This window comes from Heterodontus francisci, chromosome 4, assembly GCF_036365525.1.
Source record: "Heterodontus francisci isolate sHetFra1 chromosome 4, sHetFra1.hap1, whole genome shotgun sequence".
Lineage (NCBI taxonomy): Eukaryota > Metazoa > Chordata > Chondrichthyes > Heterodontiformes > Heterodontidae > Heterodontus > Heterodontus francisci.
In genome coordinates, this window is record NC_090374.1 from 117,222,040 (window position 1) to 117,248,012 (window position 25,973).

General features: G+C 41.5%; 1 protein-coding gene across 3 annotated transcripts in view; it reads right to left on the reverse strand.

The window, feature by feature from the left end:
• The window catches only part of LOC137369206 (ubiquilin-1-like), a 52,750-nt gene that overhangs the window by 25,555 nt on the left and 1,222 nt on the right, over window positions 1-25,973 (reverse strand). The gene's annotated exons all lie outside the window — the stretch shown is intronic.

Here is a 25,973-nt window from a genome sequence, read left to right on the forward strand (position 1 = left end):
GGATCCTGCAGCAAGTGTGTTCTAAATTGACTCTCTGCAGCCCTCTGGGCAAAGCATTTACAGAGTATTTAGCGTCTTCTTTCCCTTTTTCACCCTCACCCCAAAATGAGTCAAACACAGAACAGACAAGTGCAAATTTGAATCTTGACATTTTAGGAGACCTTTCACACTTTGGGAAAGTATCACTAAATCTATCAAGAAAAGTAAGGCATTTTAAAGTTGCAAGCACATCTGCAGCTTTTTAGGCATTTTCTTTATGAGCTAGATCAAAGTAAATAACTCTGGTAATAGTCCACGTAGCAACCCAAACACAGAGCAAGGTTTATACAAAAACAGAGCACAGTTGTGATCTTTAGCTGAAAAGATGGAGCTGTGTTCAACCTAGTCTGCCATTTTAAGGCAATTAATCCCAGGAATTGGTTGAAATGGACAAATCCAGGTAATTTTCACTACCTGTACACTCTTGAAGCCAATTAAAGAGCAGCTGTGGCTGGAATTTCTGAAAGCAGGCAAACAGCAAAAAGCTGGCTGGCTTCATTTAAAAAAAATCATTTTGCATATGTAACAGGGCAGTTGGGGAGGAGCGGGGAGCAGGAATTTCCGGATGGCATGAGGTCGGCTGATTGATGGATGTGTAAAGAGGTGAGCTTGCTGGGCCTGAGGGAAACACTACTGCTCCTCCTGACCCACAAAGAGTGCTGTAAACTTACTTACCTCATGGATCCAGCCTTTCAAGCCTCCTTTTACCTGTCCAGATTCCCGAAGCCCAGGAATCCTAGCGGCCATGGGTAAAAAATAATAAAAATTCTGTTAAAATGGAGGCATGCAGCCTCCTTAAAAAGGGTTCAGTGACTGACCCATCTCCCGAGGGCTGATCCATTGTCCAAGCCCCACACCCCCCAACCCACCTCCTGAGCATGAACCGGTTTACTTTTAGCTATTACCTACCCTTACAGCTGAATTTAAGGTTCATATATCGAAGAATACTATAGTGGGTTAGCATGCTACAGATTAACAAAGGTGACAATGGTAGGTGGTAGGAGAATTGAGGGAAGGTGGGGATGTGGTAGGGAATATGGGATTAATGTAGGATTAGTATAAATGGGTGGTTGATGGTCGGCACAGAATTGGTGGGCTGAAGGGCCTGTTTCAGTGCTGTATCTCTCTATGATTCTATGACAAACTGTGGAAAAGCATCTAGCAATACTACTGTAGGAATCTTGAGTTGTGTTTGGAATTAGCATTTTCAACCGTACAGTAGTACTGGCAGTGGTGAAACAATTTGAAATTTATGGATTAAAGTTAATCATGCAATATCAAAACAATGCAATTTTCTTTCTCAATCATATTGGTAACAATACACTAAGCAAGCCTAGTGATTATACTGTTATGAGTGAGTAAACTAAACTTCTGATCACAGGAGGACAAAACCTTGAATTTCTGGCGACCAAAAGAGCCATTCTTATAATGTACAATATAAACAAGGGCGGTCATTTTACATGTGTTCTGAAAATTGCTTCTATATTACTACATACAGCTAGTACCAATGAACACATGAAAGAGGATGTACACTGCAAAGTCTGCACAAGACACTTCAATATTGGAACAACTGTGTAAGTCAGTGTGAGCAATGCACATTCGATTAGCATTTTAAAATCTGAAAATAGCAAAAGCACTATTTGAGGAGTGTGCAAGGCGAAATGTTTGCCAGGCAACCTTTCCCCTCAACCAAAGCACCCTCTCACAAAATGCACCTATCTCATTTACCTAGATTACTCCTCATCTATTAAAGCACAACACAACACCCTCCTTCGCAGTTGTCCTAACAAAACTAGCAATGCCTACCTTGTTCAACAACTATAATTCTATTTTACAAAAGTTACAGGAAACATTGTTTCCTTCTCAGTGCTATGCTGTGTTCACTAAAATACAAACTTCTACACTCCTACCCACTACAATGAACTAAATCATACTGAACAAAAATGAATTCCACTTCACTGCAGATATATCCACGTTTCTTTAAAAAAAAGACTTCTTTACACATTGAATTCTACATTACTACCACTTGCATTTTCATGAAAGCAGTAGTTTCCAGATCGACATCAGTCATTTATTATTTCAATTCATTCCAACAAAGGGAAAGTTATTAATTAAGGACAGACATTGCCCTAAACTAAAGCAAAATAAAAGGTGCAATATCCCATTCGTAATGATCACCTTGTCAATTTCCAGGCTGTTTCACACATTTTAAATCAACCAATCAGCAATCTGTGTAGTTGGGGGTTGTTCTGGGAGTGAGACTTCTCAGTAAGTAGAAACTGCAATAAAATATAAATAACTTTTGAAACACGAATTCAATGAAAAAATTACCTGCAGAAATTCAAATGAGGGCTATGAATTTCAATCAGCATTTTGACAGGGATATTGCAACTCAAATAATATTTTCCTTACATGGAACTAAGTATCAGTGTTCCACAAAGGTGCAGTGTTCCACAGTATAAAGAAAGGAGGAAAAAAAAAAATGGCAAATGTTGGAAATCCAATGAAAACAGAAATGATGGAAGTGAACTTCAGAACAGTGCTAATGGGGGATGGGGGAGATTTTGGGTCAGTGACATTGGCCTATTTGTCCTCTTCTTGGCACTCACAGATTCAGGGTATGGTAGCATACTTGACTAACAATCCAGGGATCACTAGTACAAATTCCACCATGGCAAGTTGGATTCGACACATGATTTGTGAACTAGCACCAGAAGAAAAAAAAACAATGGAGTATTATAAAACCCCAACCAGTTCACTAATACCCTTCACAGAAGAAACATGCCTACCAAAACAGTAAAAGTTGGAAATACTCAGATCAGGCAGCAACTGTGGAGAAACAGAAGTCAGTCAATCAACCTTTCAGGTTCAAGACCCTTTCTTCAGACTGAAGGAATCTGCCTCCATGGTCTGGTCTACACATGCCACTACATGGTTGAAACTTATTGTCCTCTGAAGAGAGTTAACAAGACACACAATTGTATAAACAATTGCTAGAAGGCTACTATTCAGGGCAACTGGATGGGCAAGAAATGCAGCCTACCAACGTCGTCCACATCCAGGAGAAAAAAAAAAACTGCATTGCCAGAAATGTTTGTTTTCATTTCAGATTTCCAGCATTCGCAGTGCTTTTCCCTTGTATTCCCAATACTCTTCTGTCCAGCCTCCCATTCTTCACCCTCCATATGCGAGCTCACCAAAAACAGCTGCTCATAATCTATCCTGCACCAAGTCCCAATTTACGCATCGCCCTTGTCCTTGCTGGCTTACAATGTCTCCTGATGATGCAACAACTCCAGCTTAAATTTCTCATCATGTTCAAACCCCTTCACAGCCTCACCCTTCCCTATCTCTGTAACCTCCCCACTGGACTCAACTCCAACCAATGCCCTTTGACTCTCCTCCTGCCACCAGGTCAGCTCCTGAAAATTGTAAAATACCCTGCCTGCTTCCCATTAGTCTGAAAAACATTTATTCACCCTCAGACAAGGCCCTCCCTATTCACAACTCATTCTGGTAGCCACTTGTTCGATCATAGCTCTCCTACCTTAAGTGGGGGACTGTTCAATTCCCTTTGCCTTGTCACTGTCCTACCTTCACAGAACTCTTCACTTTGACTGTGCCTTTGATTGTCCAGCCTAATCCTGCCAATTGGTTGAGGAATTTTCCTGCACGTGAGCAGCATTAAAGAAATACAAGTGATTGTTGTTACGGTGATGCAGATCTGCTCAAACAAACACACTGATTTACACTGCAGTATTAAATACCAAAATTAAGACAATCTGTCTCAAATCCCATCCCAACACCACCATAAAACTCAAAATCTGAACTGTGCAATTAGACCAACCAACAAACAAAGTCAAGTTTTCTTAACCAATTCAAACAGAACATTTGTACAGCAACTCATATGCATGAAGTGAAGCACAGCACCTTCCACTACACATACAGCAACCTCCATATAGGATTCTTTTTCCCCAACTCCACAATTCCACTCACAAATTAATGATACCCTGTGTAAAATAAGGGTCAATATTTCAAAACTCCTATTCACCAAAATTCTCACCTTCATGGCAGCTGTCTCCCAAAAATAAACTCTGTTCTTTTCCATTGCAAATGGTGCATTTCTTTTGATGTTTCTCTGGCATTTAAATATAACTTTGCCAAGTTTCCTTCTTGACTTCAGTCCTACTGGCTCCTACTGCTGAACTTGAACCTATCATTGGAGACAATCCACTGGGATAGAAACAATCAGCAGAAGCTTAAACTGAAGCTCGCAGGGAAATTTTAATTGCCATTTTAAATATCAAGCACAAGAGGAACTCAGCACAGCAAAAGCTGATAGGGATACACTGGTGAAGTGCTGCTAAGGGAGTCACCACTCAGAGAACTTACTTGCTAGGAGATAATACAAGCCAGGAGGGGAACCTAGAAGATGTTATGACTCATGTATACAAGTAAATTCTCTAATTGTAGTGCTGAAAATGGACACAAATTTACATTCTTATACGCAAGTAAATACAGCGAATGCAATAAATAGTTGGGAAGCTGAGATTTTTTAAAGGTCAGTTTCACAAACAAATGTGAGCAGCACAACAGAAGGGGTTTAAAATTTGAAGAGTTCTTTGATGGCTCTGAGAAAATGCACCTTCTGGTGTGGCACCATGTACAGCTCAGGCAGTGGAGGCACCCAGGTGAAAACCTCCCTGTACATGGATGACATCACCGTTTTCTGCTCAGATCCGCTGTCTGTGCGCAGACTGATGAGCATCTGCGACCAGTTCTAACTGGCCTCGGGAGCCAAAGTTAACCACGGCAAGAGCGAGGCCATGTTCTTTGGAAACTGGGCTGACCGATCCTTTGTCCCCTTCACCGTCAGGCCAGACTACCTGAAGGTGCTGTGGATATGGTTCGGAAGGGCCAGGGCGTGCACCAAAACCTGGGAGGAGCGAGTAGCCAAGGTACAACACAAGCTGAGAATGTGGGGGCAGCGATCTCTCTCCATTGTGGGTAAGAACCTGGTCATCAGGTGCGAGGCGCTCACTTTGTTGCTGTACGTGGCGCAGGTCTGGCCCATACCCAACTCCTGCGCTGTGGCGGTCACCCGAGCCATTTTCCGCTTCATCTGGGGATCCAAAATGGACCGGGTCCGGAGGGACACGATGTTCAAACCTCTGGATAAGTGCGGGAAAAATGTACCCAACGTGGCCCTCATCCTGATGACTACCTTCGTGTGCGGCGGCATCAAGCTGTGTGTAGACCTCCAGTACGCAAACTCCAAGTGTCACTACGTGCTGAGGTTCTATCGGTCCCCGGTGTTGCGAAGGATGGGCCTGGTCACACTGCCGCGGAACGCTCCATCCAGTTGGACTGTGCCGTACCACTTATCCTTCGTGGAGAGTTTCTGCGGAAAAACACCTTTGACCACCGATCCACCAGGCAGTGGGCTGCACGCAATGTCCTCAAGGCCCTACGGGAAAAGGAGATGGTGGATCCTGTCGGATGGTTCCCCGAGCAGACCGCCAAAGTCATTTGGCGGAATGCCTCATCACCAGAACTTTCAAACAAGCACCAAGATGTAGCTTGGCTGGTGGTGAGAAGGGCCCTCCCCGTCAGATCCTTCCTGCACGCCCAAAGTCTCAATCCCTCCGCACAATGCCCCCACGGTGGCTGTGGTGGGGAAGAGACGGTTGCCCACCTCCTTCTAGAATGTGTCTTTGCAAAGCAGGTGTGGAAAGAAATGCAGTGGTTTTTGTCGATGTTCATCCCAAGCAGCTCGGTAACACAGGAGTCTGTGCTCTACGGGCTGTTCCCAGGGACGCACACTGAGACAAACACCAACTGCTGCTGGAGGACTATCAATTCGGTGAAAGACGCTCTTTGGTCTGCCCGAAACTTGCTGGTCTTCCAGCGCAAAGAGTTGTCCACGACCGAATGTTGCAGACTGGCACATTCCAAGGTCCAGGACTACGTGCTGAGGGACGCACTAAAGCTTGGGGCAGCTGCAGCAAAGGCTCAATGGGGAAAGACCACTGTATAAGGTCCCCCCACCAAGCTGAACTGAGGGGCTGGATCCATGGGAAACCCCTCGAACTGTATAGGGAAAATGTTGTCTGCTGTAAAATGTAAAAATGTATCTGGCACGACAATGAAATGGAAGGGTTGTGAGGCAACTCATGATTGTATTGAAGGAAATGGACCTCCTTTGCACTATTTGTAATTTTTGACTTGGTGCTGTTTGAAACTGTTTGGTAATGTATTTTTTACAGATTTTTTGAATAAAGTATATTTTGGAAATAAAAAAAAAGTACAGCTCAGGAAGGTTCCAAAGGTGTCTCTCCATTCCATCTTGCTAATCTTTTTACACAACTCCCCCTTTCCTGAAGGCACAGGCTTCTAGACTCTCCAGTACTTTACAGGTCATTGTTTATGCACAAGCCTTAAATGCTGACTGCTGGCAGGCTATTTGATCACCAAGGGTAATAAAGCTGGTGTTGATCCCATCCTTGCTCAACATCTGTACACATGTATTGCCAACATGGGTTCACTGCGTAGAAGTCAAGCACATGCTAATCTCCCAACCTAACCCAGGGTGTAGACACAGATTAGTGTTGGCTGTGGAATCTAGAACATGGGAGTACAGCCTCAGGATAAGGGACAGCAGAAGAGAAATTTCTTCATTCAAAAATTATGAATCTTTGGTATTTTCAAACTCAGAGGGTTCTGGAAGCTGCATTGTTGAATATATTAAAGGCAAGAATAGATAGATTTTTGATCTCTCAAGAGTCCAGGATTATGGGGAGCAGATGGGAAAGTAGAGTTGAGGCAGAAGATCAACCATGATTGTACTGAGCAGGCGATGGGCCATATGATCTACTCCTGCTCCTATTTCTTATGCTTTTATGTAACATCTATACCACTGAGAGCAGTGAACTGGACCAAGCATTGAATCTGGGATCTTCCTGACTTGTATGACTCAACTATTCACTTGGTAAAGTTGTTGAATCATGAAGTCAGTCCTCCAGGCCCCAGATTTTACCCCATGTGGAGTTAGCTGATTGTGGTCTCAGGGATGGTGAAAAGCATGCCTGTATGGACCATGAGGAAAACAGGATTAGGCTCTGCTGCAGTGATCCTCTGTGCTCAAGTAAGTCGCTTGAGAACACTCACCATCTGAGCTTACATGTTAAAACTATTTGGGTAAGGAAATAAAATCAAATGTACAAAGTACCGATCTAAGAGCAACTTATCTCGGAGTGCGTATAAACAGTAATGAGATGAACTATCTGTTAATCTGTTTTTGGCAGTTTGTGCAAGAGGGAGAAATGTTAGCCAGGACACCAACAAAACTAACCACCTTTTTTTTTTAAAAGTAGTGCCATAGGATTTTTAATGTCCATTGGAATCAAGCAGAAGGAATTTAGTTTAACGTCTTACTCAAAAGGATGCCATTGCTGACAATGCAATACTCCCGCAGTGCTGCAGTAGATCGACAACCTATGGAGTGGGGTTCTTTCTGACCCAGAGATAAGAGTGTGATAAATGGAGCCAAACTTATTGTAAATCACAGTGGCCTTGACATCTACTCCAACATTAGGTACAAAGTACTCCTAAAAGTACTGTTCTCGAAAGAGATCAATACTGTAGGTAATGGGAAAAACATTAAAATAATCTATACAAATGGTTAATTGCATTGGGTTTTGTTCATAAGCTACATGGTAACAGACTATTAGTTATGGAAGAGAGAAAGAATTAACATATTCTTCTGTTTGTCCACTCCACTCATGACTTCACAAATGTTTAAGACTGAGTAAAGAAGCTAACAATATAAAGTTCTAAAAAGATTACTAAAAAGCAGGAGATTTAGAACACAAGATACAAAAATCCTTAAAAGCGGAAACAGATGTTAATGAAGCTGTGAAAAAAAAACATCCTAGGTTTTATAAATAGGGGCGCGGAGCATGAAAGTAAAATGATAATGCTATGGTTGTACAAATTGTTAGTTAGGCCAGTTTTTGGTGCTCGCCTTCAGGAAGGAAAGGCATGCAGACCAAAAGCACCCTCATTGATACATTCTTGGGACATCCCAAAGCACTTCATAGCCAATGACTTTTGAAGATTAGTCGCTATTATTACACAGGAAATGTGCCAGTCAATTTGTACACAGAAAAGTTTGACAAACACCAAGAGGTAATGACCATTCGTGTCTGTTTTGGTGGCATTAAAAGGATAAAACTTCACCAAGGCATCAGGAAATCTCCTGGCTTCTGTTGAAATAGGACAATGGGGTCTTGCATCCATTTGAATTGGCAGACAAGGCCTCAATTAAACATCTCATTTGAAATCCAGCATATCCAACAACTCAGTACTCCCTAAACACTGAAGCATCAATGCACTCAAGTCATGAATTGGGACTTGAACCCAAGATCTTCTGACTCGAAAGTGATCGTGCTACCAAATATATAATGTAACAAGCTACAGCTACTGGACCCACTCAATTAACTAAGTTACTCCTTCCTTCTGTTAAAATGCTTTCCTTTATTTTAGGTCTGGTACATTTGTTAGTCAGTGACTATAACCCTAATTCACTTTCCCAAGTTTCACATCTCAGCAGTAGGTTGACAAAGGCCATTACAAACAAACCTTTGCAGCTAGTATCCCACAGAGCTGGGATAGCAAATATTACTAGTAACATAGCATTTGGCATTGTTTCTTTGCAACCACCCAAACTTCAAAAATAACCAGTCAGAACTAGAAATTTAAACTGCCTCACTGGTGGCACTAGACATCTTAAAAAATATCAAGATTTGTTTTTTTGTGTTATCAAACCAACTTATTCATCAAAATTTTACTTCTTGTTCATATTGCACTCTTCCTCATCATTGTGCTTCATCACCAATTAAGCAATCATAGTGTTAACAATTTTATCAGCTACATCTATTTAAGCACTATATACAAGAATGCCAGATGTGGGGGAGACAGATGCTCAGGAAGTATTAAACTTCCAAGTCCAAAAATCATGCATAAAATAAGCAAAGACACGAAGTCCAACTGTAAAGTCAGTTAACAGTAGTAAAATGAGCAGGGGAGGGTTTAAAAAAAAAAAAAATCAGAAAGACCTCCCAGCCAGCATACATGAAATAATGAAGTGAAAGGTTGAAAAAGGGGGGAAATAAAATAACAGATGATAAGAGAACTAAAAACTCACAGCATTATTCAGATGAGTCTGCCATTAGATGGCACTTCAAGAAATTGCTGAATATAAAATATAAGATTGTACCAAATATATGAGGAAAAGTTTTTTCAGGGGCTTTTATATAAAAAGACGTGCTTTTAGAAGTTTGTACACCATTAAGTTATCAATACAGACATATTGGATATTTATAATCTATTGTCTGTCTCAGTTGAGGGGAAGCTGGAAGGTTATTGTTATGAAAATATCCCTGACTCCTCACCAAATGCTTTGTTGCCATTTGTACTTGCTACGATAACCATAAACAGAATATATCAGGAAGACTCAAAATGGGAATTAGTAGCTACTTCACAAACAAAAATTCAAATCAAACCTTGTACACTTAGAAACAAACACTTATATGTTCCAAAATAGCAACAGACATCCAACAGTATATCAGTTATGAATTTATTCATAATTACATTTTAGAAAATTTGCATTTATTTGGGCAGATCTGTTATTGTATGTGAAATGTTTTGAGAAATTGAATTATTGTGAAGTGTAGTAACTGTTATGTAAGCAAAAGCATCATCCGTTTTTCACACAAAGTCTCAAACAGCAAAAAGATGATCAATCTGCTTTTGATTGAGGAATATTAGCCAGGATGCCGGCTGGCCAGCCAGCCAGACTGATATGTATTTATATAGCACCTTTCAGGACTTCAAGGCGTCCCAACACACTTTACAGATAATGACTGACTTTTGAAGTGTGGTTGCTGTTGTAATGTAGGAACTAGGCAAATGTGCTCCACATTTCACATGTGGTATTACATGTCAGCCTTAGATCAGTAGCAGCACTCGCATCTCTGAATCAGAAGATTGTGGGGGGAGGGGGGGGGGGGGGGGTGGTGGTTCAAGCACTATTCCAGTAACAATCATATGATCTAGGCTGATACTTCAATGCAGTACTGAGGGAGTGCTACACCATCGAAGGTTCCGTCTTTGAGATGGGACATTAAACAAGAGTCCCCATCTGTATTGACATGGTTTTTTGAAGAGGAGCAGGAATTCTCCCAGTGTACTGGCCAATATTTATCTCTCAAACATGTGGAAAAAGAGTCATTTATCTCATGGTTGATGACACTTTGCTACGTGCGCATTTGGCTGCTGTATTTTCTTACATTACAACAGTGAACACACACACTTTATGCCAGAATTCCCACAGCTTTTCCAAAGTTACAACAGACAAGGAGAACCCCACAGAAATTCACTCCCTTTTTGTTTAAAATTAAGAGTTCAGAATGTTTAAAAGTACAGCTGAACAGTGTGCATGTCACTGAATGCACAACTGTAGATCAGGTATGAGGGGCTGAATGGCCTACTTCAGTTCCTATGGCTAGCTGATACATTCAGCAGCATGTCCGCTCACCAGCACATTAAACTTTCAGAGCTTTTATATTGTGATTATTTGAAAGCAAACATACATCAGGTGCCCACTTCACAAAACCCAATATAAAAGCAGCATGCAAGTCTAATACTAATCAGACAACAGTATTAAGAAGTGATATAACCATAGAAGCATTTTAAAAAGAAACTGATAAAAGAAAATAAAAGAAAACCAGGTGCAGGATAGTTAAGTGGCATCTATTTTATTGAATAGTCTAGGTGTGACAATGGCCTAAATGAATTTAAATCTGTGACTTAAAAATTGAGCTGTGCTTCAAAGCAAAAACAAAATAATGAATGGAGATGCTGAAAAAACATGCACTTAGCTAGTATGTGCGCTTAAATGGGCTCCAGTATACTTCCACTGCCATTTATTGAAACTGATCTGATTTTACACTGTGAAAGCTGATTGAAATTACTTATTCACGACAGACCAACAGATTAGCTCGACATTATATAATAATTCCCAGAGCAGTCAAAACCAGTGGGAGCTTCAATTTAAAACACTGCTAAGAGTCACTAGTTGCAGCAAACCAGATGATGACAATCACTGAATGTTCAATTATTTTGCAACAACAGTAAGTTAATAAATTGTTGCAAAAGCATTCCAAGCAAGTTAGATTAAGTTGTATTATCTCCATTCTTTAATCCTCCTGGCTCACACCACTCACGAGTTAAGAGCGCCGACATGAGGCATGCTTCAAACCCTTCGTCGCCGCCCTCCTGACCTAGCTGGTGTGCAACATGCTTCCATTTTTCCCCCTAACCACATGCTCCTCGCCTTTCCAGCGGCCAGTCTGAAACTCTATGAGCAACTGCATGCCCAAATCATTCCGTGCATAACATACTGGAGTACCACTATACTGTACAGTCTACCAGTGTCCAACTTCTTAAACAAAAACACTTTTCTGCTCAATATTTTGAACCAAGAAGCCACCATTGCAAACACAATATGTTTTAACTTCCACAGACAAATACTGTACACTATGCAAAACCTGATTAAGGCTTTGATAACAAAAAAAATAGAACTGTTGTAGACTTTTTTTGCCCTATCTAAATAAGTGCACCATATTCTACTGGATTATGAACATATTATTGAATGAATATAGGTCAAAAGTAAAATGATTTACTCTTCCTCACAAAATGTAAATATTTCAATTATTTGATAGATATATATAGATATATATAGATATAGATAGATGGTTCGGGAGCAACAAACATGACAGTGGGTCTACTGCTCCAAGAAGCAGCATTAGATACAGATGAGCTCAATACATACCGTCACACATATAATTCATCCATGTTAAAAATAGCAATTACAGCAGTTAAAAGCAATTCAGCTTCAAAAACATTAAACAGATCATCTTACCATCTCAGTGGCTAGCAGCAAATCACAAATGAATGATCTTAAAAGTATAGGAATACTCGCCAAATGGCTTTAACATTTGTACTTAGATTTGTCTGCAAAACCAGGTGGTTAATCATATTAATTTTGTCTCCAATATGATTCTTTTCAATTACATTTGCCTTGTGACTCTGCAAGAATAATTTTACCTTTTTCTTCATAACTTCCACAAATACTCCAACATGGTGATTGCTTTAGATACTGCAGGTTTTCCTGCTTAGTTAGAGAAGTCTCTTCATTTATGTCTAGGTACTGCACATACCATATGGGGTAGCACAACCTTAGATTTCAATTCTTATTAGGTAAGCAGGATGAAAGACTTTCCCAGCAGCTGCAGAGTCTAAATCAAGTCATTTTAGGCCACATTCATCCAGTTTCTAGAAGAGTTTAACAACTCAATCCCACTTTCAAAAACAGTATGGTCATAGTAAGCTGATAGCCTCACCAGATGGCACCAGAAACAAAGTCATACAAGTGCACCAGGAAGAAGCTTCTGAAGTTGAGGTTCAAGCACATGTCAGGCAAAAGGAGCCTAATTGTGTGTTTGACTTTACAACATTTGCTTTAGTGCTGAACATGCCTTCACTGGATGGAAAGTGGAAACTTTCAATCTTCATTGTTTTACAAATACAATTTTATGCAATTTAAATTGTGCAGTAGAAGGAACAATGTTGAAACACATATACAAAGTTACCCCTGAACAGTTGGAAATGGCGGTTCCACCTTCCATCTCTTCAAAATGCCTGGAAGTTAAATACTTTGGATGGTGCAATAGATATAATAATCTCACAGTGACTTAATGACTACACTTAATGCCTGCTATGGTTACTTACGGAGAGAATCACTAAATTGATTAAAGGTTGATGGATTAATTTCAAGTGGCATTAGGCAGGTTCTTCTCCCTATAAACCATGATGGAAGTATTAGGGGAGATCAGAAACAAGTCTTGTTTTACAAATCTTCTCTAGTCAGCAGATTTTCTAGAAAATTTGTATCTTGAACTTTCTTTGGTCAATTATAAACTCAATGGATGTTTATTCTACCAGCTTGTTGCTAGTTATAGCCCAATAAATCCATTACAAGGGAGAAATGCATCAAAGTGAGATGACTATGATCATTTGGAATTCAGCTCTATTATGCAAGGATGTAGGTCCAGTTTGCTCTTCACACTACCATTTGACTGTATTCCTAATGGTATATGGATGACTAATTAAGGCCCAGCAGTCTCTCCTATTGCATTTAAAAACAGTTTTAAACATGATACATCGAATTCTCAAACAGGTAATTCTTTCATCATTAGGGGGAGGTGGTGGCGTAGTGGTATTGTCACTGGACTAGTAACCCAGAGACCCAGGGTTTTGCTCCGATTAGGCACACTACAGCCTGAACATCGAGTTCAATAATTTCAGAGCAGGATGGGCCCCCCTTTTTACTTTTATCTTTAGTTATTTTTTATTTTATTTTTTGTGTTTATTTTATTTTAATTTGTTCAGTTTATTTCTACAGTGCCTACCCACTGTTTTTTTTTCATGTTTGTGCTTATGGCTGTTCATTAGTTTTCAGTCCATTAACACCCTATCTGTACTAATGCTTTGTCTTTCAGCACACCATTAACATATTGTTTGCCTTTGCTCCATGACCTTCTGGTCAGCTATTCTGTGACGTAGTCCTATCAATACCTTCTCTTTTGTTATCGCTTGCCCTACCCCCGCTTTACTTGCTTAAAATCTTTTACATTTCTTATATTTGCTAGTTCTGAAGAAGGGTCACTGACCTGAAACGTTAACTCTGCTTCTCTCTCCACAGATACTGCCAGACCTGCTGAGTTTTTCCAGCACTTTCTGTTTTTATTGCTCTGGGGGCATGGGTTCAAATCCCACCACAGCAGAAGGTGGAATCAGAATTCAATTAAATGAATCTGGAATTTAAAAAGCTAGTCTAACAATGGTCATGAAACCATTGTCAATTGTTGTAAAAACCCATCTGGTTCACTAACGTCCTTTAGGGAAGGAAATCTGCTGTCCTTACCTGGTCTGGCCGACATGTGACACCAGACTCACAGCAATGTGGTTGACTCTTACAAGCCCTCTGAAATGTCCTAGCAAGCCACTCAGTTGTATCTAACCACCACGAAGTCAATACAAAAAGAATGAAACCAGACAGACCACCCAACATCGACCTAAGCACTGGAAATGACAACGGCAAACCCAGCCCTGTCGACCCTGCAAAGTCCTCCATACCAACATCTGGGGGCTTGTGCCAAAGTTGGGAGAGCTGTCCCACAGACTAGTCAAGCAACAACCTGACATAGTCATACTCACCGAATCATACCTAACAGATAATGTCCCAGACACTGCCATCACCATCCCCAGGTATGTCCTGTCCCACCGGCAGGACAGACCCAGCAGAGGTGGCGACAGAGTGGTATACAGTCGGCAGAGAGTTGCCCTGGGAGTCCTTAACATCGACTCTGGACCTCATGAAGTCTCATGGCATCAGGTCAAACACGGACAAGGAAACCTCCTGATTACCACCTCTGTCAGCTGATGAGTCAGTATTCCTCCATGTTGAACACCACTGGGAGGAAGCACTGAGGGTGGCAAGGGCACAGAATGTACTCTGGATGGGGGACTTCAATGTCCATCACCAAAAGCGGCTTTTTAGCACCACTACTGACCGAGCTGGCCGAGTCCTAAAGGACATAGCTGCCAGACTGGGTATGTGGCAGGTGGTGACGGAACCAACAAGAAGGAAAAACATATTTGATCTCATCCTCACCAATCTTCCTGCCGCAAATGCATCTGTCCATGACAGTATTGGTAGGAGCCACCACTGCATAGTCCTTGGGGAGACGAAGTCCCACCTTCACATTGAGGATACCCTCCATCGTGTTCTGTGGCACTACCACCATGCTAAATGGGATAGATTTCGAACAGGTCTAGCAATGCAAAGCTGGGCATCCAGAAACTGAACTGGAGTAGCCATATAAATACCCTAGCTACAAGTACAGGTCAGAGGCTAGGAATCCTGCGGCGAGTAACTCACCTCCTGACTCCCCAAAGCCTGTCCACTATCTAAAAGGCACAAGTCAGGAGTGTGATGGAATACTCTCCACTTGCCTGGATGGGTGCAGCTCCAACAACACTCAAGAAGCTCGACACCATCCAGGACAAAGAAGCCCGCTTGATTGGCACCCCATCCACAAACATTCACTCCCTCCACCACCGATGCACAGTGGCACCAGTGTGTACCATCTACAAGATGCACTGCAGCAATGCACCAAGAGTCCTTAGATAGCACCTTCCAAACCTGCGACCTCTACCAACTAGAAAGACAAGGGCAGCAAATGCATGGGAACGCCACCACCTGCAAGTTCCCCTCCTAGTCACACACCATCCTGACTTGGAACTATATCGCCGTTCCTTCACTGTCGCTGGGTCAAAATCCTGGAACTCCCTTCCTAACAGCACTGTTGGTGTACCTACCTGCCATGGACTGCAGTGGTTCAAGAAGGCAGCTCGCCACCACCTTCTCAAGGGCAATTAGGGATGGGCAATAAATGCAGGCCTTGCCAGCGAGACTCATCCCAGGAATGAATAAAAAAAAATTTCTGACCTTATTGTATAGTACGCTGTAAGCAAAATAATTGGCTTGTTGCACAGTATGGGGCAGTACAATTCAACTAACTAAACAGAAAATCATGACAGCGTAGCTTGGGTGGTTATTAAAAGAAATATGAGCTGAATTTTGCATTTTCAAACTTGGTGTACACTATCGAAAATATGTACCTCAAACAAATGTGATCACAGTTCCCTCTGTTCAGCTTGCATTTTCCATTCACACGTTTTGTATTTCAAGACCAATAACAATGAGACAGTATTATGTAAAGCCAAGCAATTCCTATCTTACAATTATTCCAATAGCCTTCATGATTTATAATACGGACACAAATTCTTTATCTTTGGAACTACAGGGAAAAATCTCACGATAATTTTTTTTAAAGAAGTGAATTGTTCCATCTCTAAAGCCATATTACACGTATTTAGTACGATTTGAGATTTGATCCAAATCTCTCCCATTTTCTCTATGCTAACTAGATATTGTAAATTCAGGGGACTCTCAGTGCTGCTTATCTGCACTGAGTGTTGCTGGAGAGCACAGAGTGTGAAGAAGGGAGGTTGGTCAGCGAGTGGATTTTAAGGGTTAATCTCTCTGAAGTCTAGTTTTTGTTTGGTTTACATTTGGCAATTAATTGAAATTACTGTTTAAGATAGGAGGAAAGTTAGGTTTCTTACAGTTTTAAACGGATAAAAAAAAGCAGAGAGTGTCTGAGCTAGTTAATTAGGTAGCTAGCTTAAACTAGTTTCTGAGCTCTAGCACCATAATTTACATGGAGCATGAATTCAGGGTGGACTCAGTGCTGCTTGTCTGCACTGAGTGCTGCTGGAGGGCACAGAATGTGAAGAAGGGAGTTTGGTAAGTGAGGAGTTTGGTAAGGAGGGGAACTATAAATTGAGAAAAAATTAATTTGTCTGCACTGAGAGCTACTTTGAGTACAGAATGTAAAGTGGGAGTTAGTGCGTGAGGAAATTCACTGAGGGAGGGGCTCCTTTCTTTCCTTTTCCACCTTTTTTCAGCCTCCAGTAGCTGCCTCCCTTTGGTACAAGGGAAAAAGCTGATTGGTGAGTAACTGGTAAGTTATTCTACTTCTAATTGTAATAAATACTTTTTAAAGTTACAGTATGGCAGGTCAGCTCAGCCAAGTGGAATGTACATCCTGTGGTATGTGGGAAGCCATGGACGCACCACGTGTCCTAGACGAACACATCTGCTGGAAGTGTCACTGGCTGCAGAAGCTTGAGCTCCGGATTTCGAAATTGGAGCAGCTGCTGGAGTCACTGTTGTGCATCCGCGAGGCAGAGGACTACATGGATAGCACGTTTAGGGAGGTGGTCACACTACAGGTTAGAAGCATGCAGGCAGAGAGGGAACAGGTGACCGCCTGGCATTCTAGGAGAACCAGGCAGGCAGTGCAAAAATCCCGTCTATCTTGCTTGCAAATCGGTTTTCCATTTTGGATACTGGTGAGGGTGATGGTTCCTCAGGGGTGTACAGCCACAGCAAAGTCCGTAGAACCACGGGTGGCTCAGCTGCACAGGAGGGGACGAAGAAGTGGAACAGCAATAGTGATAGGGGATTAGATAGTCAGGGTCTCAGACAGGCGTTTCTGCGGCAGTAAACTTGACTCCAGGATGGTATGTTGCCTTCCTGGTGCCAGGGTCAAGGACATCACGGAGTGGCTGCAGGACATCCTTCTGGGGGAGGCTGACCAGCCAGAAGTCGTGATCCACTTTGGTACCAATGACATAGGTAGGAAGAGGGATGAGGTCCTGAAAGCAGATTTTAGAGAGTTAGGAAGAAAATTAAAAAGCAGGACCTAAAAAAACAGTAATCTCAGGATTACTCCCAGTGCCACGTGCTTGTGAGCATAGGAATAGGAAGATTGATCGATTGAACACGTGGCTGGAGAACTGGTGTAGGAGAGAGGGCATCAGATTTCTGAGGCATTGGGACTGGTTCTGGGGCAGCTGGGACCTGTACAAGATGGACAGGCTACACTTTAACAGGACTGAAACTAATATCGTCGCAGGGAGACTCGTGTTGTTGGGGAGGGTTTAAACCAGGTTGTCAGGGGGATGGGAAGCTGAGGGGTAGCTCAAATTAGAAGGAAGTAAAGCTGGTAACAGGAGGTAGAAAAGTAGCAAGCAACATTAGAGGGAAGGTGAAACAAAGGCAAGCATCAACTAGGTTTCGAATGCAGAACATCAAGACGACAAGGTTAAGGGCACTCTACCTGAATGCACATAGCATTCGCAACAAGGTAGTGATTTAAAAAGGTACAAATAGAGGTAAATGGGTATGATCTAATAGCCATTACAGAAACGTGCCTACAGGGTGACCAAGACTGGGAATTGAATATTCAAGGCTATTCGACATTTAGGAAGGACAGGAAAAAAGGAAAAAGAGGTGGTGTTGTGCTGATAATAAGGGATAAGATCAGTACATTAGTATGGGAGGATCTCAGATCATAAGAACAAAATGTGGAATTGGTTTGGGTGGAGGTAAGAAACAGCAAGGGGCAGCAAACATTGGTTGGGGATGTTTATTGGCCACCAACCTGTAGTGGTAGTGTGGGGCATGGTATTATTCAGGAGATTAGAGAAGTATGTAGCATGGGTAATACAGTAATTATGGGTAACTTCTATCTGCACATAGACTGGGTAAACCTAATGAGCACTAATGCTGTGGAGGACGAGTTTTTGGAGTGTGATAAGGATGGTTTTCTAGAGCAGTATTTTGAGGAACTGACTAGAGAACAGGCTATTTTAGATCTAGTATTATGTAATGAGAAAAAGCTAATTAATAATCTTGTTGTAAAAGAACTTTTAGGGATGAGTGAGCATAATATGATAGAATTTTACATCCTGTTTGAAAGTAAGATAGTTCAATCTGAAGCCAATTTGAACAAAGGAAATTATGAAGGTATGAGGGGCAAAATGGCTGAGGTGGATTGGGAAAATACATTAAAAGGTATGACAGTACATAGACAATGGATAGTCTTCAAAGAATTATTACAGTTTACAGCAACTATACATTCCTTCAAGGCTCAAAAACCCCAAAACTGTAGATAACAAAGGAAGCTAAGGATTGTGTAAGATTAAAAGAAAAGGCCTATAAAGTTGCCAAAAATAGTAGTAAACCTGAGGATTGGGCGGACTTTAGAATACAGCAAAGGAGCACCAAGAAACTGATAAAGAAAGGGAGAATAGAATATGAATGTAAACCAGCAAAAAACAAAAATAGACTGTAAAAGCTTCTATAGGTATGTAAAAAGGAAATAGTTGGCTTAGACAAATGTGGGTCCATTACAGGCAGAGTCAGGAGAATTTATAATGGAGAATCGAGAAATGGCTGAGAAGCTAAATTACTTTGTGTCTGTCTTCACTGAGGAAGATGCAAGAAATCTCCCAGAATTAGAGATCCAAGGGACTAGGGAGAATGAGGAATTGAAGGAAATTAGTATTAGTAAGAAGGCTGTATTGAAGAAATTAATGGGGCTGAAGGTTGTTAAGTCCCCAGGACCTGATATTCTACAACAAAAACAAGAAATGCTGGATTCACTCAGCAGGTCTGGCAGCATCTGTAGAAAGAGAAGCAGAGTTAACGTTTCGGGTCAGTGACCCTTCTTCGGAACTGACAAATATTAGAAAAGTCACAGATTATAAACAAGTGAGGTGGGGGTTGGGCAAGAGATAACAAAGGAGAAGGTGCAGATTGGACCAGGCCACATAGCTGACCAAAAGGTCACGGAGCAAAGGCAAACAATATGTTAATGGTGTTTTGAAAGACAAAGCATTAGTACAGATTAGGTGTGAATATACTGAATATAGAACATCAGCAAGTGCAAACCTGAAGAAAAACAACCTGAAAAAAAACAGTGGGTAAGCAAACTGAACAAACTAAGATGAAATGAAATAAATGCAAAAAATGTAAAAAGGAATGCAAAAAAAAGGAAGAAAAAATAACTAAAAATGACTAAAAATGAAAGTAAAGTGGGGGGCTGTCATGCTCTGAAATTATTGAACTCAATGTTCAGTCCGGCAGGCTGTAGTGTGCCTAATCGGTAGATGAGATGCTGTTCCTCGAGCTTGCGTTGATGTTCACTGGAACACTGCAGCAATCCCAGGACAGAGATGTGAGCATGAGAGCAGGGGGGAGTGTTGAAATGGCAAGCAACCGGAAGCTCAGGGTCCTGCTTGCGGACTGAGCGGAGATGTTCCGCAAAGCGGTCACCCAGTCTGCGCTTGGTCTCCCCAATGTAGAGGAGACCACACTGTGAGCAGCGAATACAGTATACTACATTGAAAGAAGTACAAGTAAATCGCTGCTTCACCTGAAAGGAGTGTTTGGGGCCTGGGATAGTGAGGAGAGAGGAGGTAAATGGGCAGGTATTACACCTCCTGCGATTGCAAGGGAAGGTGCCCTGGGACGGGGACGAGGTGGTGGGGGTAATGGAGGAGTGGACCAGGGTGTCGCGGAGGGAACGATCCCTTCGGAATGCTGACAGGGGAAGGGAGGGGAAGATGCGACTGGTAGTGGCATCACGCTGGAGGTGGCGAAAATGGCGGAGGATGATCCTTTGGATATGGAGGCTGGTGGGATGAAAAGTGAGGACAAGGGGAACCCTGTCACGGTTCTGGGAGGGAGGGGAAGGGGTGAGGGTAGAGGTGCGGGGAATGGGTCGGACACGGTTGAGGGCCCTGTCAACCACAGTGGGGGGAAATCCTCGGTTGAGGAAAAAGGAGGTCATATCAGAAGCACAAGAAATGCTGGATTCACTGGATATTCTACATCCCAGAGTGTTGAAAGAGGTAGCTATGGAGACGGTGGATGCATTAGTGATCATCCTCCGAAATTCTATAGATTCTGGAACGGTTCCTGCAGATTGGAAGGTAGCAAATGTCACCCCACTATTTAAGAAGGGAGGGAGAGAGAAAACAAGGAACTACAGACCTGTTAGCCTTACAGCAGTAGTAGGGAAATGTTAGAATCTATTCTAAAGGATGTGATAAATGGACACTTGGATAATAATGTGCTGATTGGGAATAGTCAACATGAATTTATGAATGGGAAATCATGTTTGACGAACCTGGGGAGTTTTTTTCTGAGGTTACTAAGAATTGATAAAGGGGCTTCGGTGGACGTAGTAAAGGCCTGCTCAGATCTGCAAAAAAAAAAACCCGAACCGAGCCCCACCCGAGTCCTTCCATTTCTTCCCACACCCGACCATCAGTTAACTTACCTTCCGTTTTTCACTTTGTTGCTGATCGGCACAAGCTTAAAATAATTGTAACAAAACCACCTTTCTAGTCCAAAAATTAAATTAACATTGGAACCACTTACCTGTGATAGAGTGCGTCTGACCCGGAAGTGCAACCCAACCCATGTCGTCGGGTCCGGGTCGGGTAGCTGGCCTTTAGGACCTAGTATACTTGGATTTTCAAAAGGCTTTTGATAAAGTCCCCCAAAAGGAGATTAGTTAGCAAAATTAAAGCACGAGATAGAAGGTAATATACTGGCATGAAGGATTGGTTAATAGGCAGAAAACAGAGAATAAATGGGTCATTCTCACATTGGCAGGCTGTGACTAGTAGGGTACCACAAGGATCAGTATGTGGGGCCCCAACTGTTCACAATATACATCAATGATTTGGATGTGGGGACCTAATGTAATATTTCCAAGTTCGCAGATGACACAAAACTAGGTGGGAATGTGTGCCGGGAGGAAGATGCAAAGCGGCTTCAAGGGGATTTGGACAGACTTAGGTGAGTGGGCAAGAATGTGGCAGATGGAATATAATGTGGAAAAATGGGAGGTTATCCATTTTGGTAGAAGGAACAGACGTATAGAGTATTTCTTAAATGGTATGAGATTAGAAAGTGTGGATGTACAAAGGGACCTGGGTGACCCCGTCAATAAGTCACTGAAAGCTAACATGAAGGTGCAGCAAGCAATTAGGAAGGCTAATGGTATGTTAGCCTTTATCGCAAGAGGAGGAGTGTACAGGAGTAGTGAAGTCTTGTTTCAATTGTATAGAACCTTGGTTAGACCACATCTGGAGTGCTGTGTGCAGTTTTGGTCCCCTTACCTTAGGGAGGATATTATTGCCATAGCGGGAGTGCAATGAAGGTTCACCAGACTTGTTCCCGGGGTGGTGGGACTGTCCTATGGAGAGAGATTGGGAAAACTGGGCCTGCATTCTCTCGAGTTTCGAAGAATGAGAGGTGATCGCGTTGAAATTTGCAAAGTACTTAAAAGGATGGATGCGGTAGATGCAGTTAAGATGTTTAACCTGGTTGGCGAGTCTAGAATCAGGGGACACAATTTCAAAATAAGGTGCAAGTCACTTAGGACATTGATGAGGAGAAATTTCTTTACTCAGGTTGTGAATCTTTGGAATTCTCTACTCCAGAGGGTTGTGGAAGCTCAGTCACTGAGTATGTTTAAAGTAGAGGTTGACAGATTTCTAAATTCAAATGACAAAAGGATATTGGGATAGTGTGGGAAAAAGGAATTCAAGTGGATGATCAGCCATGATCACATTGAATGGCAGAGCAGGCTCGATGGACTAAATGGCCTGATCCTATGTTCCTATGTTTGTGCAGTCATGATGTTAAAATGCAGTGATTTTCGACCCAGTCAGAAATGTATAAACTTACACACAATTAAAAATGAAGGAAGAAGTGGTGAAAGTGAAGTGGAAGACACTTAACAAAACAAATAAAAGCTCAAGATTGGACAGCATTGCTTTTTACTAAAATACTTTTATCCTGTATATAAGCAATGTCTACAGAACTTCAGTAAATTTATTTGAAAATAAAGTTAACAAAACAAAGTCTCTGTGCACCTCCTGTCAACAATGATGGTTCCTTTTTGACTGTACTAATTCACAGGATTCCATGTTTGCTGACAGCATTAACGGTGTGCGGGGATCAAGTTTTTTTGGCTTTGTCTATAAACCAAGTTCCTTAAGACAGCTTTCTTTCGAAAATTTATAGCACAGCCCAAACTTTAAGCTTAGCTGCTGAAATCACGAAACAAGGCAAAATGTTCTATATTTAGTATCAATAATAATGCAATGAAGCAAGGTTACACAGTGTACAATTTGGCCTAACACGCACTGTCAATTGAAAATCAACGGAAGGTCCAGTACTGCAATGTACGATACTCGGTACACACGTACAATTTTAATTAGAACATAAGAACCATTTAGAGGGTCACAGGTGTCATGCAATTATTCCCCAAGCAGTTGTTCATATCCTTAGGAACAGAATTGTGAACATCGACAACATCTTAGTCATTGAAACCACTTTTGGTATTGTTCTAGTTATTGACATATCAATCAGCACAGCAATGCATGTGCTAGCAAGTAGCTTGGACAGTTTAAATTTTCAGATATTTCAGTAATTTACAATAAGGAGTAGTAGTCTAACTTGAACGAAGTCATTATGAGTTGTTTGGAATTCATTTCATTTTCAACATTTAAACAGAAACATTCTTCCAGTTTACAAAGCAGGTGGTCAAAAATCCAAGAATAACCCCAATTGCAAATATGGCCTGATGCAAGTAATGGCACTTTCACAGCCCAACTATTTATTCTGAGAATCAGCAGATGGGCATTTAATTAGATAAGAGCGACTTCCTGCTTCCCTGAGGTTGATTTTAAGGTTGAACAATTACTTAAGCACTGAAGGGTTGGGATTTTGTTGAGCACTAGTTGGGCTCTGTGGCAGAGGGTGGGAGGGCCAGACGATTGCACAGGCCCGCCACGGAGCCCGACACCGGGAATGCCAGGTTCGATTTTGCCGGCAGTGACGCGTCTCTGTGGCGGCCCCCCCGCTCGGCAACAGGACCCAACTTTAAGTATTTAAATAAACTCTGTGCATATATTTAAATCCAATTCCCCGCAATCTTACCTTTGGTTCCGGATCTTCAGCACTCACGCGTCTTCACTTTCCCGTCCAGGGAAAGCTGGCGCCACAGAGGTGGCGAGGGGTGGGGCGGAGAAATGGAGTCAATGCTGCATTTTTAATGTAGAGTTGGGGTGCGGCAGGGGGGCCAAGGTATGACCTCTGCACTTTGTGGGGTTGGGGGAAAATAGGGTCAACTCTGGAATTTCAGTGTATGATTGGGGGGGGGGGGGGGGGGGGGGCGGGGAACGATATTTATTTTTAGTGTAGTTGGTGGGGGGGGGGTGGTGCCACCACCTGCGCAAAAACAGGTGACGCCATTGGTGGCATCACCGAGGCCGCCCCCGCCATGGGATTGGTTGGGGGTGGGGGGGGGTGGGGTGCAGTCGTTCTGCATATTATAATGAGCTTCCACATGCTAGATTGCAGTGGCATGCAGTCCACACACGCGGGCCGCCATTTTCTTCGCCCAATGCCGCTCCTGGCGGCAGGAAGATAAAATCCAGCCATGGTGTGCACTTATGCATGCAAACCTAGTTTTAGAATGACAAATTTTTATTAAAAGAGACACCAATCTCTCAACTAATACAGAACTTACCAAAATCAAAAATTTACAAGTCCAAGGTTGTTATGTAACCTACACTACATCTATATTTGATAGATTTGAAGCACAGCACCCGACATACAAGAGTGAAAACAATATATATCCACACGCGATACGATTTGTTGACACAAGCCACAAGTTCAGATTCTGCTCATGTACAAGAACTTAAAAAAGTGAACACAAGTACAATCCATATTGTTCTTCAACTGAACAATCTAAATTTCACCGCAAAAACAAATCTAACTCGAAATACATTTATCAGGCACACATCACTATATAATTTAAAATCCAAAATAAATTTTCATGTGTGTTTAACATGACTATTGAATTGCACAAAGATCCAAAGTAAGGAAATATATATTCTCAAAACTATCACACTATTACCAGGTAGCAACATATAAGGAAAGTCATTCTTTCCTCTTGGCTCATCCACTTAAAAAGAAAAATGTAAAGTCCTTTCATCACACCATCCGACCACTTCTTGAACGCAAATCTTTTCACCTCTAATACTCCTCCTGAAAAGACAGAGTCTGGCCAGATAAACATACAAGTGTGTTTCACTAAATTGCGATGGGTGACTGTGAATATGTTCGATATACAGCATCTAAATTCTTCTAAATCTCAATCAATTACTTGCTGCTAGTTGACAAATTAATATTCTTCGTCTGAGAGAAATATCACATTTGCAAATAATTAATATTTAAATGAAGATCAACTGCAGATGGCAGTCATGCGTACTGTTTGCAGAAGGAATAAATCAATTTTAAAAATATTTCTATGAAGATATTTTCATAGCTACTATAGAAAGCTAAAAATTTGCCAAATGCTGTTGCATCTGTGAAACACAAGATGCAATTACAACTATAGCTAAATTTCACGACAGTAACTACAGCAAAAATAGAGAAGTTGGATTAAAATTCTATTCTTAACCATGTACTAAAATATTACCAGCTTTCTATATATTGTAGTGATGAAAACGTTCTCTAGTAGGAGGAATATTCACCAGATTAATTCATTCATCCTGCAGTCAATATATATGGCTGTCATTTGAAACTGATCTAGAGTTAAATATGCAAGTAAATACTTTCCAGAGAATCAGCAAACAATATTACTTTCAACTAATACATAGTAAGTACTAGTAAATTAATGAGAAAATTTAACACTGCATGGAGCAATTTTAATACATAGGAGAATACTACATTGTCCAAGAACCTTGCCACATCACTGACTCTTGTGTTACAGCAGTGGATTTCCAAATTATTCTGCAGATCCCTTCAAATATTAACACATTTCCAGATATCCTTATTTTAACTTCAAAAATACTCTTCCGTATAGAAAGGAAAGCAGTCTTATCATAGGAAATATTTTAGAAAACAGAAAAATAAATTTTCTTGTAAGTAAATAAATTCAGTTTAAAAGACACACAGAACTCTAATGACCTTGAGAAGCCCTTGATGTATCCTCATAATCCCCTAGGGACCCCAGTTTGAAAACACATGCCTTAAAGTCTGGAGAAAAATCCACAACTTCAATAACAATTGGTTCTGAAAGAACTCATTAGAAAGTAACTGCTTACCTTACTGGTATCCCACAAATCCCATGTCATATTTCATTACAAAGAAAGCAAAGTCCATTATTACACTATTAATAACTGCAAAGAAAGCTGGAGCAAATCCTACTTAAATCAGTGCAATAGTTTCACTGCTGCTGTTGCCGGACAACACTTATTTCAAAGAACGACATCTCTATAAGTCACATTTAAGAGAAATTCTTTAGACG